General features: G+C 26.3%; 1 pseudogene; it reads right to left on the bottom strand.

Annotated features, from left to right (window-relative positions):
- Window positions 1-418: 418 nt before the first annotated feature.
- Window positions 419-1647, bottom strand: LOC120156536 (annotated as a pseudogene).
- Between the last annotated feature and the right edge of the window lie 3964 nt (window positions 1648-5611).

Genomic DNA, 5611 nt, shown 5'->3' with positions numbered 1-5611 from the left:
CGAAATAAAGAAGAAAACAATTAATTTCATGTCATCGCGTAATCCACAGCAAAATAATTAGAATTATAACGTCCATGGTTTAACTATGGAGCCCCCATGCATTTATGGTAACGTCCGCATGTAGATGGCAATGATAGCTGCCCAACAATAGGCAGTAGCATCAATGATCCCACACAACATCGATCTTTACCTGTCTAAATCAATACTGGCCTCATCAGATTCAGGAGATAATGTTCTGAGGTAATAATTACTTCATTTTTCGATTAAATCCATGATTAGGGTTTGAGATGTCGAACTACGGAAATGTTGAAAGGAAACTGGAACATCATGTCTCTGTAATTACAGATGTTCTATAAAGGAAAGCATGGTAATTAACTGGAAACACACGAATTCCCCTGGTTTATCGTCCATGGTTTTTCTAGCTTAAGTAAGATATGGAGTAGAATTACTTGAAGAATTCCATGACCCAGAAATTGCAGACAAAACACTCATATCTGATGCCACTGAATCCGGCTTTAGTTGCTAAGGATTCAAATTCCGGTTTGGTTCGTTCCTTCCCTCCCGGAGATATTGCCATCATGAGTACATCCATTTGCGTAGTGTATCTCGAATAAGAATTTGCTTCTGGTACAGTAGGAACGACGACGTCAACCACGATTACTTTTCCGTCATCCGGAATAGCATTGTAACAGTTCTTCAATAGTTTCACGCAATGGTCGTCATCCCAATCATGAAGAATACACTATAAAAAATTTCTAAATTATATTTAAGTCATCATATGAACAATCAAGTATTAACTGGAAATGAGATTAATATCTTACCTTCATAAATATTGCATCTCCTTTAGGAACACATTCAAACATATCTCCTCCTACATGTTCGACGCCTGTAATCACACATATATACTAAACCCTTGTGTTCTTCCTCTATAATCAAGCTGCCTATGACAATCTAAATGAAATACAAGGCAAGATGATAGTACTAGTACCAGGGTATGCAGGGGCATGTTGAATAACATGAGGTAAGTCAAAATTAATTCCGTTAATAGATGGATACTTTGAAGTGATGAGGCCAAGGGTCACTCCTAGACTGCCGCCGACATCAACCAAACGGCTTCCGAGCTGCTCGAAACCGTTGTAGCGATCGAGGATGATCTTGAGAACTAGATTGCTGTGATTCACCATTGCTGTACTGAAAACTTGATTCAGCCTCGGGTCCTTGCGGAGATATTCGAAACCGTTTGTTCCATGGGCCCTTTCAAATGGAACCCTCCTTCAATAATTGCATCCTTTAGTTGCGACCTATGGAAAAAAGCAATTATTAAAAAATGGGTTTTGAGACCCGGGATGGTATTCCATCTTTGTATTTTGGACTTGAACTAAGCTTCAAAATGGGTATGTTATATTGCAGGTCCAACAATTATTTGATTTTGTATTTTGTTCATATTTTTTAATAATATATTTATATTAGTATTTATATGTAAAATATTATCCAGGAGTAATTCGATGTGTACAATTAGGACATCCTAGTTAATTATACTCTTAAAATTTGTTAGGGACAAAGAATCGGAAGAATTAATTAAATGATAGAGAGGGATGAAGAAACTCACCAACCATCAATTAAAACCTTGTGCTGATGCCATGCCATTAAAGGTCCTAAAGAGACCCCATCAATTAAAACCTTAAACAATGTCAATTTTGAATTCTGGTGATTGCGAATGGAGTAAACTGAGTTGAGATATAAATGTCTCGAATATTTTCAAGACCATGAGCAAAAACTTAAAAATAGGCAATATAGAACAAAAGTATATTATATTATTTTAAATAATTAATTTAATATTATATTAATAAATCATAGACAAAATAATTAAATTGTGGGTCTTCAGTTAATTTAATATTATTTTGAATTGTGGGTCTTATTACAAAAAATAAAATAAAAATTGACGTTTTTACATAAAAATTACCCTAACATAAATTAATTACATATTAGGCACTATTTTAAATTTTTTTATAAAACTAACACCCGGTCTTTGCACGTGCCGTAAGACGCAGTACATGGGCCGTGCCTTTCAACACGTGGTGTAAGGCGCAGTGCATGGCCGCGTCTTTCTACAAATGGTGCTAGATCCATAATATTTTCTCTAACAGAGTCTGACACGTAAATAATAAAAAAAAATCAGTAATTTTTCGGGGAAAAATCGTAAGGTTCGGATGTACTTCAAAAACCCTATTTGTTCTATGATTTCACCATATGCGTGTTTATGTTCTTTTTTAGTAATTCTGGAGCATAAATATATACTAAAAACGTTTGAATTTTTTCTATTTTGTGTTGATATCAATTTTAATAATTTTATATAATGTTTTTTCCTTTTTATTATTATCTAATATAATGATAGTTTAAATGATCAATGAATTAAATTAGATGTATTGTAGTGTATAGTTTTATACAACATAGATAAATCAAACAATAATATATATATTTACATGTGAAATATTATATACTCTCCATACATAGAATATCATAAATGAGTAATATTGTACCCTAACGATCATAAAATATAATTGAGATCACTCCACAATAATGTTTTAGTGAGATAAGATATTAAATATCTCAAACAAGATTAAAAGTTTAAATTATGATATTGTGGTTTGAGCAAACTAATTTAGGAGAATATTCTAGTAATGAATCTTTATAACACTTGAATTGAATTAACTAATCAGTAAATCAAATATTGATTGTTAAACTAAATAATAATAATGATAAATATAATAAGATCAAATTATAATTGAATATAAAATTAAAGTTTTATGTGACATACCACATTAGTAACCGTTAGTTATATTGTCGTGACATCAATGACTTAACATATAATGACATAATTAAACGTTAAATTAAAATTCAATACCACAATTGAAAAAATTAAACTTTGATTATCTTATTACAAAAAATAAAATAAAAATTAACGTTTTTACACAAAAATTACCCCAACATAAATTAATTACATATTAGGCACTATTTTAAAAAAATTTATAAAACTAGCACCCGGTCTTTGCACGTGCCGTAAGACGCAATACATGGGCCGCGTCTTTCTACAAATGGTGCTAGATCCATAATATTTTTTCTAACAGTGTTTGACACGTAAATAATAAAAAAAATCAATGATTTTTCGGGAAAAATCGTCAGATTCGGATCTACTTCAAAAACCCTATTTGTTCTATGATTTCACCATATGCGTGTTTATGTTCTTTTTTAGTAATTCTGGAGCATAAATAAATACTAAAAAAGTTTTATTTTTTTTCTATTTTGCGTTGATATCAATTTTAATAATTTTATATAATGTTTTTTTTTATTATTATTTATATAATGATAATTTAAATTATCAATGAATTAAATTAGATGTATTGTAGTTTATAGTTTTATACAACATAGATAAATCAAACAATAATATATATATATTTACATGTGAAATATTATATACTCTCCATACATAGAATATCATAAATGAGTAATAATGTACCCTAACGAATACATAAAATATAAATCCTAAGAACTACTTCTCTCGTTGAATACAACTAAATCATTATACCAACCAATTTATCTTGATAGATAAAATAATTGTTATTGTTTTTAAAAATTATAGACAGTGGTAGATCTTGGTGATTAAATTTGAGAGGTTAATTTAATAATTTAAAAAAATTAGAGGTTCAAATTGAAATTTTAAAATTTTTAAGGATTTAATTTACATTTTTCTCAAAAAGTTAGGGTCTGACTAAAATTTATGAAATTTTGATAAGCTTAAGGAGAACTTTTAAGATTTATGGTGGATTTAATTAAAAACATTCAAAAAATTTAAAATTTAATCTGAATTTCTATAAATTTTAGAGGGTTAAATTATTTTAAAAAATTAAGTCTAAATTATATTTTTTTAATTTTTGGGGGTCATGACCCACTAATCTTTCTTTAGAACATTAATAATTATAAAGATGATTTACATTTATTATCTAATGATTGAATATAATTATAATATATATTATTTTATAATAACTTTAATATAATAAAAATATAAATATATCGTTGATAAATCCAACATTTCATATTGGATAAGAGGATAATCCATTTCTCTCTCCATCTTGAGTTTTAAATTTTCCAGTGATGTAATTTTGTGGGGTGATCTCAATTATAGGTTGATATTTTCTTTTTTAAATTTTTAATTCGAACAGTTATGTCTATAATATATATATATATATATATTGTTATGATTAAAAAATTATGAACAAATTTTATATTTATAATCATTTGACTATTAAAAAATTAATATTAATATGAATAATATACTAAAATATGATTAACTACATGATTGATTACTGATGTTTGTGTTTTATTTATTTTTCTATATTGATTTCAAAAAACATAATATATAGTCATTTTTACTTTTATTTAATTAAGATATAGTCATTTTTATTTCTATTTAATTATGGTGTGCTCACCATGGGTTAACTGTAGTTAACAAATTATGATATAACAATTAAATATTTTGGTATAATCACACATATGATCCATGTCATTTACATATTATCTATTTAATCTTACTTTTATAATTAAAATAAATTTAATCCACCAGTCAAATTATATCACATGTCACTAATGCTAAATGTTGTGCCATGTATTACCATTAGGTTAGATGACTAATTTTATTTTAATTTAATATATTTAAATTCCTCCAATCAGTCAATGACATGGATCACCTTCTTGTTGGGAAAAAAAAAACAAAACAAATTGGGGCTAAAAGGATTCAAACTTGGATCTTTAGGGAAACCAATAATGTATCCACCCATTAAGCCTAAAACAATGTTTGGTTTAAAATAAATAACATGATGTATATATTTTGTATATTAGTGTATAAATAATTAACTTAAATTTATAACATTATATATATATATACATATATATATATATTACTTTTTTAAGATTTTTATATTAATTTATTAAATATATTTTATTATGAATTTAATTTAAATTATTTAATTTTTAATTTATTTTAAATATATATGTTATTTTTATCCAAACTTTTAAAAAATATATTTTATTATTATTTTAACTTTCCAAAGTTTATATTTTATCTTAATTTACCAAATATATTATATTATTATTATAAATTATTAAATATATTTTATTCTTATATTAACTTCAAAATATTTAACATGAAAGATATTTTTTTAATTAGATTAATAATAAAATATATTTAATAAGTTAATATAAAAATATTTTTAAAGTTAATATATAAAAAAATTTGAATCTAATTTAAGTATTTATTCACTGTGATATAAAGTATATATATCATATTGTCTATTTTAGACTAAGCATTGGTTTTGGCTCAATGGTTGGGTACGTGCTTAGTATGGTTGGGTATGTGCTTAGTTTTTTAAGTGACTCAAATTTAAATCATTTTAGCCCCAATTTGCTTTGTTTTGTTTTCTTTCAACAAGAGGATTAAATTGAACGGTGATACGTGACATCATTCGATTGGATGATTAAATTATTTTAATTTATTAAAAGTATGACTAAATTGAGAGAATATGTAATTATATCAAAATATTTAACTGTCATGTCA

This window comes from Hibiscus syriacus, unplaced genomic scaffold (assembly GCF_006381635.1).
Source record: "Hibiscus syriacus cultivar Baekdansim isolate YM2019G1 unplaced genomic scaffold, ASM638163v2 tig00111230_pilon, whole genome shotgun sequence".
Taxonomy (NCBI): domain Eukaryota; kingdom Viridiplantae; phylum Streptophyta; class Magnoliopsida; order Malvales; family Malvaceae; genus Hibiscus; species Hibiscus syriacus.
The sequence above is the reverse complement of the archived record's forward strand: the minus strand, read 5'-3'. Positions and strand labels throughout refer to the sequence as shown.